This window comes from Lepisma saccharinum, chromosome 24, assembly GCF_977018435.1.
Source record: "Lepisma saccharinum chromosome 24, izLepSacc3.1, whole genome shotgun sequence".
NCBI classification, from domain to species: Eukaryota; Metazoa; Arthropoda; class Insecta; order Zygentoma; family Lepismatidae; genus Lepisma; species Lepisma saccharinum.
In genome coordinates this window covers 5,641,035-5,666,397 of record NC_139252.1, presented here as the reverse complement: position 1 = coordinate 5,666,397, position 25,363 = coordinate 5,641,035, and positions in this window count along the sequence as shown.

The following is a 25,363-nucleotide window of genomic DNA, read 5'->3' as shown; positions in this document are numbered from 1 at the left end:
ATGTACATGATTCAATTTTTATATATTTCTTCGTGTGAAATTCTGCTTTTAGATCTTCATGGCTCCCTTCGTAACATTCATCTTCACCACTACTATACCTTCGTCCTTGCCTGCCTGCTCCAACACCATATTGTCTCTTTTGTTAATTCCCTTCAAAACTTCCATTGATTCTTGCGTAAGTGATTTGGTTTATTTAATTCACTTTTGTGCCACTTTTGGCTAATCGCGAAGATGAGGATGAGTAATTATACAACACAATTGTTCAATGGGCACTAACAAACACTTATATCTAGGCCTGGATTTGAGCTTGAGATCTAGGTGTCTTAACGCCCTGTGCTAACCACTCCGCAACAGAGGCCTGCCCATTAAATTTATCTCAAAAATATCTAATCTTAGCAGATCTTTTTTATTTTTTAAAAAACATTTCGTTGTCCTTCTCCTTCTATACTTGTCCATCTCCGAATTTTCTTTCATCTGGAGTACTGCTGCCGTCATATGTAACACTTTCATTGTCCACATTTCTTCCCTTCACTTTGTAACGTCGGACTAATTTCATAAAGGTTTCCTCCGATATTAAAATCTTCTAGATTACTCTGTCTGTTCTCCTTGCCTGGTTAGGTTTTGCGGGAATTGTGTGTTGGTAAAGGAAAGCTCGTATTATAGTGAAATGATACTGACATTCCTGTACATCCTCAACCCCCTCATTCTCCAGATCTAGACCCAGCAGACGTGGACCTATTCCATACTAGTTTCTCTCAAAGGGATTAGGTTTGTGTCAATTGAAGAGATCCAGGCAAATCCGACAACGTGCAATAAGGCCCTCAAAAAGGAGGACTTCCAGGAATGCTTTTAAAATGGAAACACTAGCGGATTCGGTGTGTTCAATCAGGATGGGACTACGTTCATGGCGTTTAATCACAAAAACCCGTAAGTACTGCCATTTGGAAGCTAGAAGTCCAGATAAAGAACTTTTCAATCACACCTCGTATATCCTAGTGTGGAAATGCACTCCGTTCTAATTTATCTTCAATACTTTATGTGCTGTACCATTTTTCAAACATTGTCCCTAAAATTGTTCTTGCTCCTGCGTGTTTCCTTCCTTGGTCTTCATGACTCACCAGCCGGTGACTTACCTAATCAGCCTCAGTACATGATTAATGGTAACACTACCAAACCTCGATTTCATGTTAGAAAACACAAAATTTCTAAAAAAAAGCAGTTTTTATTATATAGAGTGTCCAGAAAATAAGTACATTTTCCGTGTTTGAGCCAACTTAGGACTACCATTATTCTTCCATTTGTTAGGGTAATAACCAGGCACAATGTTTGCCTCCGTTGAACATGTCGCCGTTGTTACATGCGTAGAGTCTACAGGGAGTTCTATACATTCAGCTGGGACTAATGATTTCATCGAAAATTTTGAAAAACTAGACCTACAAATAAATTCATATCGAAACTGTTCTAAGGAATAAGTACAGTTCGAGATGAGTTTCGACCAGGTTGGCCTTCCATATGCAAAGCTGACGTTGAAGCTATACGCTAGTCAATTGAACTGAGTCCTAAATCTGAACGCTCTCTTTCACGTTAATTGGACATTCTCAAATCAACAGTGTTCAAAATGCCGAAATTCACCTTCAAGATGTTTCACCAATTGCATGCAATGTGCATTATTATTTTATTCTGTAGAAACATCTATTTCGGTGAAAGTTTATCTTTTGAAACACTTTGTAGAAGCCATGATGCAACGGCAACACGTTCAGACATGGTAAACATTTTGCCTGGAGAAAACGAAAAAGAACAAAAGTCCGAAGTTGGCTTAAATATGAAAAGAGTTACTTATTTCCTAGATACCTTCTATAATAACATACTGCAGACGTAAAGTTTACACCCTCTATCAGGGTCGTTCTACACTGAAATTTGAACTAACCAAATACTTTTGAAAACATATGAAAGCAAGAAAAGTGAAGTAAGAGAGAAGAGAAACAATAATGGATTATCTAAGATTGTGAAGTGAAACTAATGTCAGATTGGATGAAGAGAAGAGACAAAAAAGAGACTCTTCAACAGATCCAGGTAACTTGTAAAGGACGTGCGACTTTTTATAAGCATAAACACAATTTTCAATCTCACGAGAGAAAAGGTACATGGTATAGCATTTGATAATTACAAAGCGGATAGAAAAGGAGAATAAAAAATTCCCGAGTGTATAGAAGGATGCCAAGGAAATAAATAAAATAGAGAAGGCATGATGAACCGGAATGAAGGAATTAAGATCAACAAAGAATGGAAGAGAGTGTAAGAGTGAGTTAAATTGATCAGAAAAAGTTAGGAGAGGTTATGAGGGAAGAAAATCGAAAAAGAAAGGGTATTGGGTGTCACCAATCCAAGACGCTGTACAACCAGGCTCATTGTGATATTAGCTAAAGCTTCATTAACGTATATATTCCCGGGCCTCATGGGATAGACACCGGTTACTGTGCACACCTAGGCAAGGAACATAAGATTATTGGTTTGTGAACCTTTTTCTTTCACCTGCATTCCCGACGGGAAACTATAGAGTATGGAGCAACAATCAAGCGGGGATTTCGTAAGGAAGGAAAATGGTTTGAACTTTCGAAACCTTAAGCTCAGAACGAAGAAACATAAGGTAGTTCAATTAACCATTACATGTATGTGATTGATGGAGCAATTCATTGCAAGTGAAGCAAGAGTTAAGGGGGTTCTAAAGCCATGTTAAAGCATAGGCCCAAATTTGAAAATATAATCGTACAACTAATATAGATTCGGTAAGGAAGAAATTTTCAGATATAAAAGATTGTTTTATTCACTAAAAATTGAGCCTTATAATTTTATTACGATTGAAGCTATATAAGTAAATAACAGAAAATAAGAGGTCTCCGTCATGTTCAAACGTCTGCGTACAGACGGCGCTGAAGTGGTAGTTTTGTCAATACTAGTGTATTTATTTTCTTTTACGACTAGTATGGAAGATTTCGTGGAGAAACAAAGATCACATTTTCTTCCGCAAGCATCTGAAATTCTATGTGAAAAAATTTAAACATTTCGTACCTTCAGAGAGTAGTTCTTATCATAAAAAGTTTTGAAGTGCCATTCGTCGCAATATACTGCGTCTTGCAGATTTTAGCCAACACTGTTGCCGATATTTCACGCCGTGTTTTGTAACGATATGATCAATACAAGTGCGCCGAAATCGTGAAAGTTAAACCAAGTTACCAAAGAATAACGAGTCCAGTACATGTTGGAAGAAGGAAACATCGTAAAAAACTGAAAGGTAAGTCTTATATTTAAATGCTTGTTGCTTAATCCATCAAAAGTAAAACGTTTCCAATATGCAAGAGTGATGCAGAATGTATGATTTTTTTATATGTTGAGGAAATACCTTCCGATATAATTTCTGTGAAAATATCGCTTCAATGTCTCAACCTTTACAACGCAGCACGCATTTTTCCTTACAAACGAAGTTCATAATTCTTTACCATTGTAAAATCAGAAGAGAATGTTATATTAAATTAGGCATAATGCAGATATTACAGTTTTGTGATTATTACTAGAGCATGAAATACCTTGATATAGATTATATTCTGGAATTAAATCGATATTCCACAAAATGCTCCACTTTCGTTTCTGGAAGATTATTTTTGTATTTCACTGGTTTTATTCAAATGTACGTACATCGGAATTTGTATTACAAATCAGTCGTTCATTATAGTTTCACTTTGCCCTTGTACAAGGTTGGAACGAGTCGTTTCTGACCTGTTTGAACACGATTTTTCTCTTTTAAGTTTTTGAAACTTGAACACAGTTCATAAAGCTCGCAAATGTTAAATGCATTAAGTAGGTTAAGCTGTTAGGTTGGATTGGAATAGATTTAATGTGAGATCCCCGAATTTTGTGCAAGTACTGGACAACGTTCTATTATCTTCTTTCACCGAATCAGGTCAGAAAACCGGTTTTGTAAGCTGTATCAAACACTTCGGTTTTCTCGTTCTTTCATAATTTTGAACGCCTTGTAATGGTAGCGCAACATTTCTAATAAGTTCAAACTTTGTGTATTTAAAGTGTGAAAGTACACCCTAACAGCTAAAAGAGTAAAGTCGTAACAGTCTACCAAACAATAGTTTTCGTGTTTACTGAGAATTTACAAATTAGTATAGATTAGTAAATATTAGAAGTTCACATAGTTTACAAGTGCAAGGCCAATCATTTATTTATGGGTAATATTGAGTGATTTTCAGAGAAATCATAATTTGTCCAGATTATGTTACTAATATGTGATTCAATAACCTACTGAAGTCAAAGTCCTATTCATAGGCGTGCGCCCGGGGGGGGGGGGCAAGGGGGGCTCACGGACGTTCGCAGATTTTTTCCACATAGGGACAAGCAAGATATTTTTCCGTCGGGCTTATTACCCAGATAATAGTGTTGCCTCCTCAAAAACACCACTTGAATTTGAAATTTTCGCATACTTGCGTCCCTCCATTACATGATAATTAATGTAAATTACTATGACTGAAATAAAATTATACGTGTGAAATATATACTTTTTGGTTGATATTCGTTTTCGAAGAGGGAGGTGTGGTAATCCTTGACCCCCTTCTAGACGTTCCATGCCTCTTATTTATTATAATTTCAACTAGAAATTTAGTTTAGAGGAATCTTATGACTTATTAAACGATATTATTGGAGAAAATGAAGTATTTCAAGCCGATGAAAATTCAAAGCAACTACGGGGTAGGGGTTTCAGTGGCGCAACCACAAGGGGGCAGAGGGCATTGCCTTATCACAACCTTGGATGGAAATTAATTCTAGGAGGGCAAACATTGAATTAAGAGAAAGTAAAACTAGCAGACATTAACAGCATCAGAACAATAGGATACTCAAAATTGAATTTGTTTTCACGTCTTTCTATCATTATTTTTTCCAGATGGCCAGGAGCACTTGTAGGGTTGCACAGAGGGGCAATTTCCCCCTCGACTTCAAATTTTATATACAAACAAAAATACATTTCGTAAAAGTTTCTTGCTCGGTTCCCTCGCAATATCTGCTTTTCTTACAGTCTTGTCAAGTTCATAGTCATAGCTAGGGGACGGCGGGAGTTGTCCCTGGACACTGAACAATGTGAATGAGAAAAAATGTAAAAGGGAACGCCATGGCGTGCCGTGATTTTTTTGAGCCATATTAAATTAATACAGTTTTGACTTTGCAAAAATTTGGATCGTGAAATTTTCTTGCTCGCTTCTCTCGCAATTTCTTTTCTGTAGTGCATTGTAAATTACCAGAGACAGTGTAAGAACAATTAAGTACTTCAGACAGTAGCTCCTGTAACAGCTTGGTTTGGAGAAACAGGAGCGCGCATATTTCAGAGACAATTTATAACATTTTTGCTATTGGTTTGTTATGAGGCGGATGAATTGATTATGAAATGTATATAAATAATATGTCATATATATATATATACACACACACATATACATCAATGCAATAGAACTAAAACAGTGAGATAAAGTGAAGATTTTCTTTTCCGAATAAACGCTCAAGGCTTTTGTCCCCCTCCCCTAATCAGAGGGTCTGGGCACGCCTATGGTCATATTTAACATGCACTGTAAAGATAGATCTGAGTCACTGAAGTGAGTTGATACCGTGAATGAAACCTTTTATAATTCTGTAATAAAAGGACCATTATGGTGCAGTTTAGATCAATTATATTCACATCCACTTACACAACATCTCTAAGTTGTTTTCATTTTATTGTTAACTCAACTTGTCTGCGGTTGTAACAATGTAATGAAAATATTTGTTTTCATCTTTGTTAAGTTCATAGTCTGATACACCATATTAACAATATTTTTATTTGCTCCTTATGCAGATGAACATTTGAGAATCTATTTAATGTGTCTTCTAAGAGTACCTTGAAATTTATAAAAAGGTCAACAGATTTGACTAACAATAAAAACCCAATACCGTGGATGTTTGTGGATATGCTTCTAGGGAATAAACATCGTCTGTGTGGATTGTTTGAACTGTACACAATTTGCACATACATGGTTGAATGGTGATGGTTTATAAGAAACCAAGAGTCTAAAATATACTCAGGAAATGATGTTGCAAGACTTCTTAACATCTGGGTGCATGTAGTCAGCAATTGGGAACGGTATATTTGAGAAACTCAAAATAATGGGTATAACTTTTTGTTTTGTCTGTCAAGTTATAGCACACATTCCTTGAAATTTTTGCTAGTTCCAATTTGGAAGGGTATTTCCCCAAAATCTTAGGATATTCATTGCTTTCTGAATGGAATGATGATTTCAAGACAGAAAGAAGCATACGCATGTGTGAGAGAACCACATAATGTTGCAGGATGGGCAACAAGGAGAATGAAGTTACATTGAAAGAAAAATGTTAATGTGAATTTATACGTATATACCGAATATATAGTTTCAGTAGTCTCTTAGTCCTTTCATGAAATGAATTTTTCATGATTTGAATTTTATTCTAATGGTAATTATTACCATATTGTATCTTAGAAAACTTCTTACAATTCTCATCTGAATATCTTATCTAAGATATCGACAGTGTGTGGAAAGTTACTTTTCCAAAGTAATTCAATGTTAATCACTTGAGAAATTAATTCAGTTATAATTACTGTAGCTTTAAAACGTATCTATTTTAGTTACTATTACAATTACTTTATTCTAGATTAGTTATATCTTGTAAGACATGGTTCAGAACATGAAATGCAAGTGCATTATTTATTTCATCACAGATGACAACCAACAACTTAGCATTAAGTTCATATATAATTGAGGACTAAAAGTGATAAACGTTGTAAGCGCCAAAAGCGAAAGTGTTCCGCACATCAACCGGTAAGAACGTTCACACTAGTGACCTCTTTAAAAACCCTTTGAACTACTTTGAGGGTTACCAGCCACATTTCACATTTACCACATTATAAAACATGAAACATTTCACAGTTTAACGTGGAAAACGGTTTTTGAATTATTGTGGCACTTACAGCGTTTACCAATTTTAGTCTTTAATTATAACTGCTGGTGTCCGTGTTGGAGTGTTTAGAACAGGGCGCTACGACGCTAGGAGTCTCTGGTTCGAATCCCGGCATGGGTATGCTTTGTATGTGATCCTTCATAAGTTTCATCATTTATCACTCGTTCTCATCTTTGCGATTAGACAAAAATGGCAGAAAAGCGTAGTAAAATAAACTAAATCTATTAACCATATAATTATAACTAAGTTAATATATTTTATATGTAAATATAGAGGCAATAAAATACACACATGTTACTTAAATATGAAAAAATAATATTTTATTGTATTTTTGTTGAGCAAGGAATATATTATTCAGAATTACTGTTGAACTGTGGTATACCAATGAGAATTGTTGGAGATTATATAGCCTTATGTCAAAATTATTATAATTAAAATACACTTGGAATAGATACATTCTGGTTCTTGGCAATCAAAAAGATTGTTCTCATGGTCTCACGAATTCAATAATCACTAATGCATCCATTCTTTCAGGCGAGAATATGATTCGACAAATTGTAAAAATGAAACAGAAGAAAATTCCTTTCTATGCAAAAAAGAATAATTATTATTGTACACTTCTGTTCACATCAATTGGTACATACTTCAACTGTTCTACCCTATAAAGAGTAACACTTTATGTTAACAGGAGTCTACAACTAACTTTGAAGTTATTTACTAGTTAGGTGAAAAAATAACTGAATTTCAGGTACTAATTTCATAAAATAAGTGGTTTACAGTTAATGTTACTCGAAAATATTACTGTTACTTCCAAAGACAGCTGCAGAACAAACCAGTATAATTCGTGAAGAACTATGAAACAGGACTTTGGAAATTGTGCTAAGGCAACTTGTGTAATATTGTACTTAAGTATTTTGAAACCAACAAACATTCACTCTGCTGCTTGTTTACCTTTATTCCCGGTAATCAAATAAAGGCCTCCCCGATGGCGTAGTGGTAAAGTCGTCGCCTTGTAGCTACTCAAGAGGTTCGATACATGGTGGAAGCGCATTGCACAGTGGTTTGGATCCCACTTTAAACTGTACGTCTAATCCTGATTATTATTTCTGTGCGTAGAAATGACTTAAAATATCAATTTAAGTTCTTCAAATAAATAATTTTCTTAAAGTATAGTAATTTGAGCTTTAATTTCCATTGTAACACTGTTAAGTCTTGTTTTCATGTCATTAAAATGTTGACGAAGGAAAGCCTTTATAGTATAAAAAAATATATACAAGAAAACGTAACGTTTCCACCCTCTTCTTCTTCCACCGTTTCTCTTCTTCAGACGAATATTCACAATTGACAATAAGGAAAGATTATTTTGTCTTATCGTCATTCTGAGAAAATGGAACACTTTTTTGTATCAATTGTAATTCTGCAAGAAAAATATATTAGTTAACTGAAATTTACGGCCTTGTCGAAAAATTAACATTAATAATTTTAAGCATTTTTCAACAATGTTTATAATTGATAAAATTGAAAATGTGTTTTATCTTTAATTTCATTTTACTAATACAGGTGGCCGAAAATAATATCTTGTGAATGGCATTTCTGCAATGAAAGCACGCTGCGTTGCATTGCGTTCTACCCAAGAATATTTTGAACGGTCGCTCCATGCACAAGAAAAGAACTTTGCTGGAGCAAGCGAACGAAAGCAATTCTCTGGGCACGTAGTGACGCGAGACGGCTCTACCAAAGAACACGTGACAGGGAACGGGATTGCGTGGAAGGGCGGAAAGCTTCTGTAGTTACTAGCTTTCCCAGCATCGTGTACTGCTTCGCTCTGCTCACTCGATCCACCCCCCCCCCTTCTCTGCCACTATGTGCAGCCTTGCTGCAGCAGAGATAGTTGGGACAGAGTATAAAGTCTCCAATCAAAAGTAGAAAGTACTGTCATACAAAATCAAGTGTACAGTCAACGCAGGCATGTATGCAGAAATTCCTTTCGGGGGAAGCGGGGACAATATCTTTTTAAGGGGTGTAGTTTGAACGTCAGTGTTTCCCTTTTGGTGGCAAAGCGGGGAGGGGCAAGGAAAGTTTACTCTCTCTTGGTAGACAAGGCCTAGCATTAAAAGGCCATAGTGCGGAGGCAAAAAAATGGCGAGCAACTGTCCCCTAAATAGTAGCCACCGTTTAAGGCTGCCATTTGTATCACAACGTGTTTCTCCGTTTCTTATCATCAGGCATCAAAACATCTTTGGTGTCTTTCAGTGTCTTCACGAAGCTGTTACACAATGGATGGACAATCCACTCGACGATGCGAGATTCAAACTGTGGGCTGTGAACTGGATGCACACAGTTCTCGAATGTTTCTCCCTGATTCGAGCCTGACCATGTATGCAGCTCTTATAAAAGCTGAAACCCACCAAATTGTTCATGTTCAGGCCTGTGCACTCGCAAGTGTTCGAAATTGTCCGTCACAGCTTCCGCAGTCTTGTCATATATCGGCACGAAACAAAGGAAGTCTTCTCGAACATGGCTGGATCGAGAAACAATTAATGCACAGTGAAAACCCTTCCGTTCCCAAAACATCTAATGTTTCGACTTTCAATATGATAGAATACTCACTCATTTATCTCCAGTGGCGTGATGGGGGTCATAACCCTCCAGTGGCCCAGTATTTCTAAAAAAAATGAACATCAAAGGCAGAGAAAGATGGCAAAATGAGGACTGACTACCGAAGAAAAGTATACGTAACACCCCCCCCCCCCCCATCCCTTCGAAAATCCTGGGATTTTCAGGGCAAGGGCACGACATGCCAGAGACCCTGGTTCGGGTCCTGGCAGAGCCTGAAAATTTCGCTAAAATATCTACATATCCAACATCTTCCTGCTTTCTCTTCTCGACATTCATATACTTTTCGGCTGTCCCATTGTAGTGGTTAAGTGTTTGAGTGTGGGTCGAACCCAGTTGGCTTAAATAAAAGTCATTTTTATCCCATGAACCTTCTCGGACTGCATACACGAAATATGGCCCGGGCAAAAATAAAATTACAGTTGATCTGTGCAACTTATTTATGTATTAATAAACCGCCCCAATATCCGGTACTCTTGAAATATTCACTTTATACCTTCGATCTCTTCGGCTCATGCCCCGAACTAGCACTACACTGAGGCTCCTAGAGTTCCACAGACGTCAATATTTTCATCTTTGAACACGAACTAAAAGTAGACTTCGGTAGTTTACGGGAAATTGTCTCACAAGTACTCTTCATTTTCGAATTACTAACACATTCTGATGTACTGATCAACCGGGAAATTGAAGACGGGTATTTACGTCTTCATTATATTCTAGAATGTTTCGCAGGTAAAGCGTTTCGTTAATATTAACACTCCACCTCTTATTTCAGAACGTTTCCTCTCCCGCTTTCCAAAGAATAAATAATACAAAGAATCGTCCTACTCGTGGCACGCTTTGTTGTGCAGCTTCCAAATGATGACAAATCTTTACACAATGATCGCACTCGCTGCGACAACAACAATGAAAACGCAAGAAATGTTTAAGTGCAATATTGTAAATAAAAGAGTTATAGAACAGTCTCCGTCTTGCCTAGATAATTAATACTCTCCTTAAATTATAGTCACATTATTCAAGAAGCCAAAAAACTAATTTATCCAGTGTAAACTGATAAGATTTCCTGCCGGGGCTCGGTCCCCTGATCTCCAACTTGGATACGTGCTGTGATCAATAATATGGTTATGGAACATTTTCTACCTTGCCCCGATAATTATTTCTCTACTTATATTATCGTCTTATCTTTCAAGAAACCAAAAAACTCATTTTATCTAGTGTAAACTGAAAGATTTCCCTTGGAAGGGGCTCGACCCCCCTGATCCCCATCTTGGATACATGCTATTATCAATAACAGGGTTATAGAACATTTTCTGTCTTGCCTAGATAATTATTACTCTCCTTAAATTATCGTCACATTATTCAAGTAGCCAAAAACCTACTTCATCTAGTGTAAACTGAAACATTTCCTGGGATATCGACCCACCCTTATCCCCCCTTGGACACGTGCTATTATCAATTACAGGGTTGTAGAAAAATTTACCTTGCCTCGATAATTATTTCTCTCCTTAAATTTTCGTCACATTATTTTATTTCACACACACAAGAAACCAAAAAGCCTCATTTTATCTAGTTTTAAACCGAAAACTTTCGGGGGGCACTAGCCCCCTGAGACCTCTTTTCATACGTGCATTAGTCAACGCAGCATTTTCTTCAAACTTATTCAAAAAAAAAATTCAATTATTTAAATTACTGTTCTCACTTGGTCCGTTTCGTTTTTTAAATAACTACACTTATTATTGTATTTTCTTCTCTGCGTTCTAAACATTAAAACAAATACTTAATTAAAACAACGGATTTTATATTAATATTTCGACTATTACTATCCTTTTCTGATGATATATTGCTTATTTCTGTAAGAAGATCATATAACTAAAATCTCATGATTATCAATTTCCCTGATTTACTACTATTTTCTTAATTCACTAACTCACCTCTAACCAATATGGCGTCATCTCACATCGAATACCCTAATTGACCTACTTGTATGTATCTACCTTGGTTATATTTACGCGGAGATCTGGCAACATGGCCCTTGGTTGCCATGGCAAACGGTGCTGCCATCTGTTATCGAAAAATTACCACAAAATTGCCTTTAGTACGGCCTTAAACATAACTTCATTTTTTTAATTAATTGATTTCTAACAAAACTCCTGGTTATATAAACGGATGATTTACATAGGATTACTGCAATGGTGATTATGCAAATTTCTACGTTTCACCACACTTAACATTCTTAGAACTTGCTATTTTGATAGTGCGGATGCTGCACAATATAGATATGAAGATATAATTACAGTACCGTAGAATTCTTCTGAAAAGCAGCCTCATGATATTAAGACCATACAAAATAGTCACTCTATTGGAACACACTAACACATCGGCTGTTGATAGGCCAAGACTAAAACTCAGAGCGTAAGGAAAACAAATCGCAGGAACACTGAAAATATTGGAGACGTAAAATAGTTATGGTTCTTATGCAACGATAGCATGGCTTGTATGCATGAGCTGTCTTAGACTCGAGTAATTTATTCGCCTAATATTTGACAAATTCTCAATTATATTTCTCTCTCTTAGGACATGAAAATTTCTCTGAAACTGACACATTGAAAAGATCATAAAAATATAAGTTAATTCTCTTTTTTTCTTTTCTTACATGGTGAAATTTTCCTCACGAGAAAGGATAGAGTGGGTGCCTATGACAGTAGTCACGTTATTTAAGTATGACGGTAATCAGAACTCGACTTGGCCTGATAGTTAGCACATGGCTGTTTGTATTCACTGAGGACTTAATATCAGTCAACAACCAGTGATTAGTAGAATTGTAGTTTGTCACGACCACAGCAAGAAGTAAACAAGGGTCGAAGAAAGATGCAGTTTTCCTGGCGTTAAAACTTCTCTTCAAAATACGGCGTTGAAAAGTAATGAAATTAAGTTGGGAACGTGGAGGAAGTGGAAGACATGAAGAACAATTTGAGGTCATTGGTCCTATTTTTTGGTTATGCAGCCTCAGGGGTTCAGCTGGGTAGATGCACAGGAGATAAGAAAGACTTCCACGTCAAACTCTTGTCAGGTACACTGTAAATTATCTGTAAAATGACATGGCACGCAGGAATTTCTCATAGAAAACGTCTCAGATAAAGACTGACGCCTCCTGGTGTCTTGTGTATGGACCGTGAACTGTGTGCGCAGAAATGTAATTTTCTGGTTGGTTTTATATAATTAAAGTTTGATTCTCACTCTGAAGACGAACCTGATAGATTGATGAAATTATACGTGATAGTGGGTTGCTACGAAGAAATGACTGAATTGTCTGGCATATATACGTAGGTTCTATCGAGCATCGAAACATTTCTGTTGAACTCTGTCAGTTAGCAAGACCATTTCAACTGTACCTCGTTCAGTGTGAAAATAGAAATATTAAGAAAATATATGAAAATGAAATGGAAAATAAAATGTTAAAATTTCTAGCAGTCAGGCGTGTCCTGGAAGTCACATTTCGGGTTATGCGAGGACCTACCAGAATAAGAAGATGTTTTGTTGTAAGTTGAACCGTTCATTGAAAATGTTTACTAGCTGCATTTTACACTATAAGCAGGATAATTAACGTTTTTTCAATGAATACACTAAGTTATTTCATTAAAATGCGTTCTTGACAAAATTATTTACAGTTTAGAATTGTTCAACATACTTATGATACTATATTACACAATTAAAGTGAAAAGCTAGTAATTATTATCTGACTTCCTTTTGCACATCTCATCAGTTTTGCTGGAATTAAACGATTTTTAAAATTACTGATGTGTATCCAATCGTATTATTTGTGAAAACTTTCTACGTCTTACTTTTCAATATATGTTAAATTCGGCATATATGTTAAATTGTGTCCCCCTAGAGAAACATTTGTCTTAAAAATAGTTCTAGACTACACCTGTGGAAGAATGTGGTGAAACGAAGAAGGTGTCTCAAATCTTGTTTCATCTATGATGGGATGTTTGGTGTGTAAACATCACAGGGCTGTGATCAATAGTTCCAAAATCCTTAAACCCTGCATTTAGACACAAGGCAAGGGACATTTCAGGGATTTGGTGACATTTCCTACAAGACCTACTTCTACAGGCTCTATACCTAGGACTATTTCTCAGGGGAACTTCATATTTTAAGTAGAATCCTTCCAGAAATATCACAACAACTAGGTCAAAATTCAATCTATCACCTGGAGGACCTTTGTTGCATATTAAACAAACCGGTACCCCTGGAAAAGTGGTTAGCACATGTCCCTAAGGCGCTAGGGAATTTGCATGGATGTTTGAGGTGTCCATTCATCAATTTCATCATATCATCACTCAATCTCATCTTCGCAAAGTTAGACAAACGTAGCAAAAAAATTCGATGTAAAATGAAGCAAATCGATCAAGCAAGCAAGAAAGCATATTAAAAAAACACACGGTGCATTTTTCGTCTAAGAAATTGAAATCATTTCGAAGCCAGCAGTATCCATAGCGAAGATATCACACGCGATTTGACGGCAACCGGGTTGCCGAACCGACAGAAGAACGCACTCTGTAAAGAACATAACAGGTTACAAGTAAGAATTACACTTGGAGAAACTTTCTTATATTTGGAAAGTAGAACATCGGTGATATACCTGAAAATGCACTACGGTAATTCTTTTGCATCACATAGCATCACTGTGATTATCGTTACCAAGGAATAAACATGTACCATGCAGAGTTTAACATATAGTGGGTTTTTACATTCGTAAATTGCAACTAGTTACGTTGAATTGAATCGGTGAGACCAAGAAGGGAATGATTATTTTCGGGAAATCAACAAAAAACCTCATAGCAACCAAAACTAAAAGCCGGAAGAAGAAACTTACAATTACAAACTTATTTATCATAACCATAGTAACAATATTCCATCAGTGGTTTGTTTTTAAAAAACTTTATTTTACCTCTGATATGTATTCAAAGTATTCAGCCAATTTTGTTCATAAAGTGGAATTTTTCCCTTCTTGGTCTCACCTGTTTAATTGTACATTCTACAAATTGAATAGGTTTCTAACAACTTAATAAGTAAGAAATTTAACTGTCCACACAGAAGCAATTCTCTAATTTGTACCGTAGAAGTAATACTTATTGTATTTGTATATTTTTCAGATTTGAGAAAAATTGACGGCAGTGCTGTTTGGTACATGAACAGAATTGGAAGACATGCCCCAGTAATACATAATTGTACAAATGGTAGGAAATCATTTTTGTACATAATATGAGCATTTCAAACATGTAATATTTATTGTAAGTGTATTATAAAGGTTCATTTAACACAGAGCGTAAGTTATGTAAAGCCTCACTTGATCAACGCTTTGTAACAAATATTTAGGTGAAACAACATTTCCTGCAGCCACTAAGGGTTTTTTTCTGTATATAATGCAACGGTTTAGGAGTGCCACTACCTTGCACAGAATCCAGTTTCCTTCTCAAGGATAGGTCCAGCTTCTTATTGCATGTCCTTCGTGTAATTTATATTAGAAACATTGCCTTTTAAAGGAGGATACATGGATTAGAACTAAATTTGATCCATTAACCTAGCCGAGAAAGTAACTTAAAGAAGGCAGTGGAAGACGTAAACTGTAAAATTGTAGGTTTCGTGAAGATATACGAGGGGAGAGTAAAAAGTTTTGAGCCTCACATGGAAGGAGTGATGCTAGGTAGTTAAAATTTTGGAGGATGTAAGGTTTTAGTTTTAGGACACACTGTGCGAATTTTTATGAAATTCACATGTTTTCGTCTATGTTTTTTAAAGTTGAAAATGAATGAATTGTCTGAGAAGAGAGTGGGCCGACGGGGCCATGATTTGGCACCTTTGTCGGAAAGGCCTCACTGGACAGGCTGCTATAATCGAGTGTGGCTTCACCGCACTTCCCTATCCACCTTATTTCCCCGATCTGCTCCTTCAGATTTTCCTCTTTTCACTGCTTTGAAGAATCCACTTCCACATGGACGAAGGCTGTCATTCTGTGTGCGAGACTAAGTACAAATCATTCTACCAGATGACTGTAAACAAATTTGCAGCACAGAATGCATAAGTGCGTTGATCCGGGGTGGGGGAGGGGTTGATGATAGATATAATGTGATTATGTAGAGAAATGATAATGAGAGACTCTAGCTCAAACACACCTTCCCTTTAAGACTCAAAACTTTTCACTCTCTCCTCGTACATTTAATGTTCATTATTGTGAGGTTATTTAATATTTTGCGTGATGGGTTTTAGACAACAAAAATAGTACAAGTAAACAATATGAACACAAAATGACTTTCAGTAACTAACGTAATTAAAAAACAAAATTACAGAAACCAAATTGCACAATTCAATCTTTACATTATTATCCAGTTCTATGCATTTAATATCCTAACAATTTCCTGTTACTTTTATTTAACCTAAAGGGTTTTCTCCTTATTTCAGTTTAACACCCACATTTAATATTCGTTTTTGGCAAACGACCTATCTAAAAGTAGAACAAACGTAGCTGTAATTTACCTAAAATTAAATATTTAACTACACTACATAAAACAACTTAAAATACAAAGCCACTGAAAAAAGTCCGCTACTAACTGCCTTTGTTCCATTTCAAACAAATAATTTTCGACACTTAGGAGAAACTCCACTTAAACGTGCGATGCCCTCGTCTAATCAGTAGGAAGTGAAGTTCCTTCCGGAGGCTTCCTCTTGTACTTCCTTGCCACGCCCCTTACCTAACCAAAGCCATCTGGTGGCAAACAAACTTAGCATGTATTTTATAAAGGCCTAGCATATGGTTATGGAGGCCATTCCTGACAATGATTGTAATTTTAACGGTGATTCTCCAGAAATTGTGGTAAGTCTACTTGATTTGTTGTCCAATCGCAATACCCTATTCATAAGCTTGAGTCTCAAGACAGAGTACCTTTCCTGGTATGGAGTCGAACGTATTGCTAACAGACAATAGTAATCATTCTTATGAAGCTCTATCATTTTCCAGGAATTTAAGTTTTGCCCCTGGCGTGAGACGCCGCCCTTCAGGTTATGTGAAAAACCCATACGTATCCCTCGTATCACCAACTCTTCTTAAGCTCCAAACTCTATTAAATTTAGTAAACCTCTCAAAAGGTAAGAATTAAAAATTAAATGTGCTAAGTTGTTAAGTTTATTTGGTTAACAGATTTCTTGTTTCACTCTGTACCAAAAGGACTATGCAGGGTACTCTTCAAATGCGCGTCAGTATACAGTTGACATAATCACAAGGAACACTTGCACTGGAAGACAACTCCAGAACCAACAACATTTCTCCCCCATTAAACCCTTTCTTTCTGGAGAAAATTCATAAAGTGCCGTGCCCTGTATAAACTTCAAATTAGGGAATATTGAAATCGATGGCAGGTGCAAAAGTAATTAACATGCCGACAATATTTTTCGCAAATCACATTCAAAATTATGGAAGAGGACAAATTTCAAACACCAATGTAAATGATTTCGTTTGTACAACGTACAGTGTAATGTGCTTTCTGGCATCGAAGAAATGTTAACACCCTGATACAGTAAAATACAACATATTTTGCTTTAACCTGCACCTTCCCTCCTTGAATGTTTTGATATTTGAGAAACAGGAATGCTATTTATCAAAATTTAGTATTACACATGATGAGCACACTCAAATGCCACCTGAAAAGGAATCTCAAAAATAATACATAAAATAAAATGGAAACACAGTGTTTGGAGAATTTTTGAAAAAGCTACTTATGAACAGCAGAGTGCACTAAAATTCGTGTATCTATTGATTTTCATTTCATTCTACAAAAGACAATAGCCACAATCTTGAAAAATTTACATGTAATAAGAAAACTCTTCTACCAATTACTAAACGTTTGTATATTTTAGTGTTCTGTCACGTGAGCACTACATTAATGATTATAATAAACATGTTAACAACTTGTGTGTCGGACGCAGACTAATGCTGTACTATAGACCTGGATTACATCATCGTGCTGCGCCAGACCTGGCTAATGCATATTATCTATAGTTAATCCGTTGTCACACTTTCTCATGCTAACTTCTTATCTGTATATCTCGTCCAGGATAAATATTCATGTACAATCCATTGCATTATGAAAGTTGTGTATTCCTGTTCTATTCATATATTTGTGAATTACAAACTCATGACGATTTTTCACGAGGAATGTTATTTTGATGTCTACTTTATTAAATTTAATTGGTGTAAATTATAATAGTTAACTTGCATTTGATCATTTTAACCCTAGAACACTACCGTACGTAAAAATTACTTATGCATTGCGCTCAAATCCCTCCCCTACCTCCCACCTCGCACCAACTCACCCCTCCGTCTAGCAGTGCCTTAAGTTGTCTGTCGGGCAAGGCAACACTGTGGTAAGGAGGGTGAAAGCCCTGATCGTCTTTATTTTGGTTTGTTATGTTGTGCACTGTACGTCAATTTTACGTAGCTGTAAAAAAATATTCCATGTATAAAAAGAACATGTTCATACATTTTAAAATGAATAATAAAACTCCAATATGAGGAAAAAATAAACAAACTAATGTTCACAAAGAATGGTCATTTTGTTTTCTAGGTGTAGAGGTTGTTTTAATAATCGATACCCTCATGTACGTAAAATTTGCGTAGCGCTAGTAACACTGTAATGTTGGAACACAATTTATTCAACACCAGAAATGACAGTAATCTAGATTATGTTGTGTCCACATTGAACAATGTAAACATTACGCCGCGTAAGAACCTCCTCAGTTCTGACCAGGATAGTTTGGAAGTGTCCATTTCCATCCCCCACCTACTAAAATAGGTCATCGCCCATCCATCCAGAAGAAGCGCCACCTATGGAACCGAGCACCGTGGGAGGAGATAAGACGTACCCTCGAATGCTTCCCCTGAGGGCTTTTGGAAGATGGGACAGTCGACGACGCAGGTGATCTATTTACAGCTGCCATTCATGCAACTGTGAACAACCTTGTTCCTTCGGAAAGAATAGCATTTCGCCGATTTCCAAGTTGGTTCGACTCCGAAGTGCGTGCTGTACTGGCTAACAAGAATCGAGCCTGGCAAGTTTGGAAGGACTTCCCGAGTGAACACACTTACAATACTTTCGTTGTTCTTCGACGGCACTCAAAGTACTTTCTCCGAAACAAATACAAAGAATAGATAAACAGTATCAATGCAACAATCCAGGAAAATCCAAAGAAATTCTTCAGTCTAATAAACTCGAGAAGAAACAACAGCAGAATTCCTCTTGAAATTACACACAATAGTGAAAGTGCGAAAGGTGACCGAAGGGCTGAACTCTTAAATGCTTATTTACACGGCAACTTCTGTGCGCCTGCCACCCTTGCAACGTTGCCAAACGTAAGATCAGTCTGTTCTTCCTCTTTAACAAAGCTTGCCACTACAACCGATGAAGTAAAAAGTCTATTGTCGTATCTCCCAGCTCACCGTACCCTAGCGCCGGACAATATCACCACCATGTTCCTGAAGAAAACTGGGGAATCCCTTTCTTATCCCCTCTGCATTCTTCTGAATAGATGTTTCTCGGAGGGCGTCTTTCCTCACGCTTGGAATGCTAACATCACTCCCATTCACAAAAATGGCAACAAAAACCTTGCTTCTTCCTATAGGCCAATCTCGTTACTCTCTCCTCTGTCCATCATTTGTGAAAAAATCATCAAAGACATGCTATATAAATTTGTTTCTCTGTACCTTAGCTCAAATCAACATGGATTTCTTTCTGGTAGTTCCTGTCTTACGAACCTGTCCGTTTTTCTATCACATGCTATGAAATGTATTGCAAACAATTCACAACTGGACGTTATATATTTTGATCTAGCCAAAGCTTTCGATACTGTCAGTCATCGTCTTTTGATTCATAAATTATGCAATAGATTCAACATTCATGGTAACTTTCTTAACTTGCTCACAGATTACCTTAGCGATCGCCAACAACGTGTAGTCCTTCCAGGAACTCTATCTAACTTTCTTCCCGTCCTTTCTGGAGTACCAAAGGGCAGTGTTCTAAGATCCCAATTGTTCATATTATTCGTCGATGACCTTAGCGACCTTCTCACAGCCGCCTCTCGTAATTACCTTCTTTTCGCAGATGACTGTAAGATTTTCAGAGAAATCTCCACTTGCAACGATGCTCATCTTCTCCAGAATGACATAACAACGTTTTTCATGGTGCCTGACATGGAAACTTACTTTAAATCCTGAAAAATGTACTACTCTCACCATCTCTCTCAAAAAGAACCCGTTAAAGTCATCTTACTCCATCCTTGGCAATAGCATCAAAGCAATATCCTCTCATAAAGACCTAGGCATTGTTTTCGACCAAAAACTCACATTTGAAGAACATATTACAGGCACGACAAAAAAGGCTATGCGTCTTTTAGGTTTACTGTATCGTTTCACCGAAATTAGTGACATATCGGCCCTCACCTTGTACTTCAAATCGTTCATCTCCCCAATAATAGAATACTGCTCTCCCTTATTGTCCATGGCATGTCCCACTCAGCTCTCCAGAATTGATTCTGTTTTTAACTTTTTCCTGGCTATAGTTTGTTACAGGGTTCCCTCATTACGCAACTTTCCAACACCACATCTCCTGGCCATTCTAAACCTACAGACTCCTTATCAGCGCCGTTTACTGAACGATTTTAGGTATCTTTACAAAATTGTCAATAGCAAAATCCGTTGCAACACGCTCCTCCAGGAATTTTACTTTCGAGTGCCTTTGCGCACAACACGCAACACAAATCCATTTTACACAAAAAAGCCTAGACTGGAAATTCAAAAAAGATCGCTCTTCCACAGACTTCCCTCGCAATATAACGACCTCCCATTAAGTGCTGGTGTATTTTCCGCAGAGTACGCCTTTCGGTCAACCATCAGAAGATATGTTGCTAAATAATATTTCATTGTGCTATCTTGACTTATTTATATTAATATTTTGTCTTGTTTTGCTATTTTTGTTTTTGTTATTTTCATTGTTACTGATTTCAGTGTAAAATGGCTACTTTCTGTATCTGGAATTTTCTCAATAAATAAATAAATATACTATGTTGTAAAATTATTCCGTACTGGAACGTGAAAACCCTGCGTAGGTATAGGTGTAGGTGCAGGTGCTTGGTGACAGCAGTTTGCAACAAACAGACTTAACTGTTGAAAAGAACAAAATGCTCGCACTAGACGTGTTAGCTCACATTTCGTGTCCAACGTATGCTGCTCTCACACGTAAACTAATATTAGTTTCATTAAGAATTATGTGTGTCTGTATTGTTTGAATTAAGTAAGGGAATGAAAGCGTCTAAAATAAAATGATTATTTTGTTTTAAATACATATTTAACTTCTAATTTAATAACTACGTTCAGTACGGGATGATGTGGTTGAATGTTCGTTGTTATCGGTGTTCAAAATTTCATGCGAGTGAGACACGAAACAAGGCATCCTCCAGTTATTCGCCTTTCAATTGGATATGAATATCTTTTGAGATAATTGATTCGGCAGGTTTAAGAAGGGAATGAATACCAAAAAAACTGCAAAATGATCTTTTGTACTCGACCTCATCGAAAAGCGTAGCTCTACGTGTGAGTGTGAAGAAAGATATAAAAAGCTCTTCCCTGGAGGAAGATATAGAGCCCTGAAATCAACGTAAGGTGTCAGAAGGAAATGAATCAAGGACCTATTACGATGCCACCTCAACAATCAGCGAAAAAATAAAGTGAAGGAATGATCTTAGAAGAATCATCCCCTACATTCCAGACTACAAAAATCCTTTGTACGACGTCATAGTAACTTGGCCTACAACTTCTCACCACGATGAAGATCAGTCGGTGCATGAATGACCGATTGTTGTTTGACTTGCATCCAAATTTTAAAATTTGGGCATTATTTTGTATCATTCATGCCACTGTACACTTTAGTGTTAGAAACTTCACGATAATATATTTTATTTTCCATTGTACACTTAATTTTCGTTTTTTCCCCAGCAAGAACTTCATACGTTTTACGAAGGAAATAAATCAACCACAATGTTTACATTCTATACATGTTTTGGTTGTATGTACATTGTTTTTCACGTACGCCTCTATACCTACGCAGGGTTCTCACGTTCCAGTACGAATTGTGTTGTTCTTGGACGCACACTCTCCTACTTACTTTTTATATTCAGTTTTTCTTGATTTCCCACAAATTTACTTTTTGGACTTATCCCCTTCTTAAACCTGCTGATTAAATTTATCTTCGCAAACAAAGAGTATATAACAAAGGGTAAACACATGACAATGTTTGTAAGATATATTGTAGCGTGACGTCGGGTAAGGTACTGGATCGAGTCACGTCGGGACTTAGCTCAGATAAATACGATAGGTCTTATGTTTGACTTGGCTAACCACCTTTACCCCTAAGGAAACTGATGAAGGATTGTTGAGAGCCTGTGATGTTGAACGCTACTCACCCCTTGCTGTAGGTCTGGCCCTCGGCTTCTGGCGTCGGCGACGGTAACAGGTGCCCGCTGGAGAGATCGAAGATGATAAGAGACGGCAGTCAATTCGGCGACTTGATTGTAAATGAAGTGCAGATTCTTCGGCTGGCTTAATCCGGACTGCTTATGGACTTCTCGCTTGTTGCCGCCTCGTAACGTAGGGATCTCTCAGCAGGCCGTCGTCTTCTTCTCGTCGATCAGTTAGGTGGTGATATTGGAGCGAAGTGAGAGCTCGATTTACCGTCTCCAGGTGTTTTATACATTGGATTTGAGTCATAGGTTGGTGGACTTTGCACCTCCACTGTGCACCTGGGGTATCCCTGGATGCAGATGGAAATTTACAGTGGAGGTGCAATCACCGCTGGCGAGGGCCGTTGCCTTGCTGACTGTGCAGAGCCAAGTGGAAAGTTCTTGTTGCTCGGCTCTGCATCCGGTGGAATGTGGGGTGATTGAGCGTTCAACTTGCGAGCTTCAGAACGATGTTTGAGGCAAATTAATGTTTCTCCCTTTATGCTCCCAATTTCTTCATCATTCCCCTGGCCAAGATGTACCCACTGTGAGTGGTTACCAGGCAGAGTAGAGATGGTTATGGAGAGTATATTTGGAAATAATAATTAAAGGTACATAGAGTAAAGAAAAAGAAAAACCCTGTATATAATAATGTGTAAAAAAAAGAAGTTGAAGCTGTCGGTATAACTGGTACTGCACTGGTCTGGCTGCATGTTCAGCTGGAATGCTGACCGCTGGTGGTATGCTGAGCTGCAGGCTGCATGTGGTCTGCTGGCTACATGTTTATGTGCTTGCTGCATGATGTCTGCATGGTGTCTGGCTGGCTGCAATAGGATGTCTGCTGGCTGGGTGGCTGCATGATGAGCAGCAATAGGATATCTGCTGGCTGGCTGGCTGCATGATGTCTGCATGATGAGCCGCAATAGATGTCTGCTGAGGAGCTGCAATAAGATGTCTCCTGGCTGGCTGGCTGCATGATGTCCGCATCATGATGTCTGCAATAGAAGATGTGCTGGCTGGCTGGCTGCATGATGTCTGCAATAGATGACTGCTGGCTGGCTGGCTGCATGATGTCTGCATCATGATGTCTGCAATAGATGCCTGCTGGCTGGCTGGCTGCATGTACAGCTGCTCCAAGATGACTGCTGCGTCATGTTGATTCCTCGCTGACCGACTGCTGGGTGACTGGCTGCATGCGGAACTGCCGAAGAGATGCTTGAGAAACGCCATGAGTGTAGCATGTCCAGATGGTGACATTGTGCAAGGGGGAGCGACTAGCGTAGGGAAGGGGAAGTTATAACAGAAGGTGTTCGCTAAGTGCGGAAGAGTAAAGGTTGGTGTCGAAGGTGACATAAGTGAAATGACAGGGTTGGGTAGACAGTAGCCATCATCAAAGGTGATATGTGTGGGAAGAGGAGGACCTAAGCGAGTGGGAGCTGTAAGTTGACGAAGAGTGGGAGGGGGTGGTGGGGAATGTGCGGGACGTTGAGATATAGCAGCCAAGGAAATAGGAGGACTAATAATAGGGATGGAACCTGTCCTAGGAGGAGATGGGGTTTGCCGGTGACAACATGTACAGCAAAAATGTGACGTTTTAGACGTAAGTACGTGTATGTAATGCAAATACAAAGAAGCAGGAGAGCTATGAAAATTAAGAAGAGATAGGAGGTTGTATGTGCAGGAGATTTTACAAGGTCATGAGGGGTAAGTGCACGAGCCTTAGAAGTAAAACATAAGAAAACGGGAATTTGGAGAAATTTAAATTGGTATATGACACCTAGAGTGAGACGTGTGAGCCAGACAAAAATTATAATGATAGGAAAATCCGCATGTCGGTAAAGTGGAGTTATAGGAGGGATGTCAAGAACTTTATATTGGGAAAGGTTAAGGTGAGGGATATGAAATGTCCATTGTTTATGATAAAGAGCCGTTGCATTCACAAGGGGGGAAATTTTATAATGGGTGTCGAGTAGAAAATTGGGATTGTTGGTCCAGGCAGCAGGAAGGATATGAATTGTTCGGGGGATTGTTGAATGATCGAAACCACAAGGAAAGATAGCATGAATTTTGATATCGGGGGTGGTAAGTACATCTGTACGGCAAGCCACGTGTAACAATACTGCACCGGGGTCGTGAAAAGTGGTAAGATTATAATGTAAAGTGGAGCCATTAGCATAAAAAAGGTGATGGTAGGAGGAGGATTAATTATTGCATAAACATTTAAATCTAATTTGACCACATCAGTGAGGTGGGATTCGTGACATGTGTAAGTACACCCATTCATCGTATCAGCCACGGTTGTTACTTGAATCAATTTGGAAAAACAGAAATTGAGCCCATCGTGTCTACCTGTGTGAGAAGGCAGAAGGCACAATTTCTGTGAATGGACCTGACAATTTTCAAGGTCGGTACCACTAATAGGGACAACATTATGAGAATCATCAATGGCGATATACGATGGATTATGCGACACTACGCATGTTAAATTTTGATATGAAAAGGGGACAGGGATTGCTAAATAAAGTTTATATTTCTTCTGGGTGGAAGTGATTGGCACCTTCAACTCAATATTGACAGCATCAGCAGAAATTCTGCATTGGGACAGTGGTATCTGATAATACATGTCAATAAGGGTGAGAGGAAAGCGCTATATCAAATCCAGTAGGAAGAATATTTTTTTGAATCTTTTTCAAGTCTCGGTGCAGTGTTGTTTTAGATACTACATGTTCAGAGAGAAAATGATGTTTACAATTGTTAATGGTATTCTCATATTCAAAAAGGGTGAAAATTTGGCTAAGCTGCAAGGTTAGGTTTATAAATTCGATGAGATATGCCTGTGCTTGATGCGCATCTTTGATTGTTAAATTTTTGAGTTTATTAATTAATGCTTCCTGATTTCTAGCAAAACTATCAGAGTGATTAGCATATTCAGTAAAAACATCCTCAATCTGATGTTGGAAAGAGTGAATTTCACCAGTTAAATTTTGATAGAAAATATGATTAGCTTGCAGTTGTAATTTAATGTTAGATATCGTTTGTTTTACTTCATGAGCATTTTGGAATAAGGGTTCTAGTTGCTTAGTAGTGGCAAAATCACAGCAATAGTTAGCAATGCTACTTATAAAGCCAAGGAGTGCACGTTTTTGTCTTACTACGGAAGTGTTGGGAGTGGGTC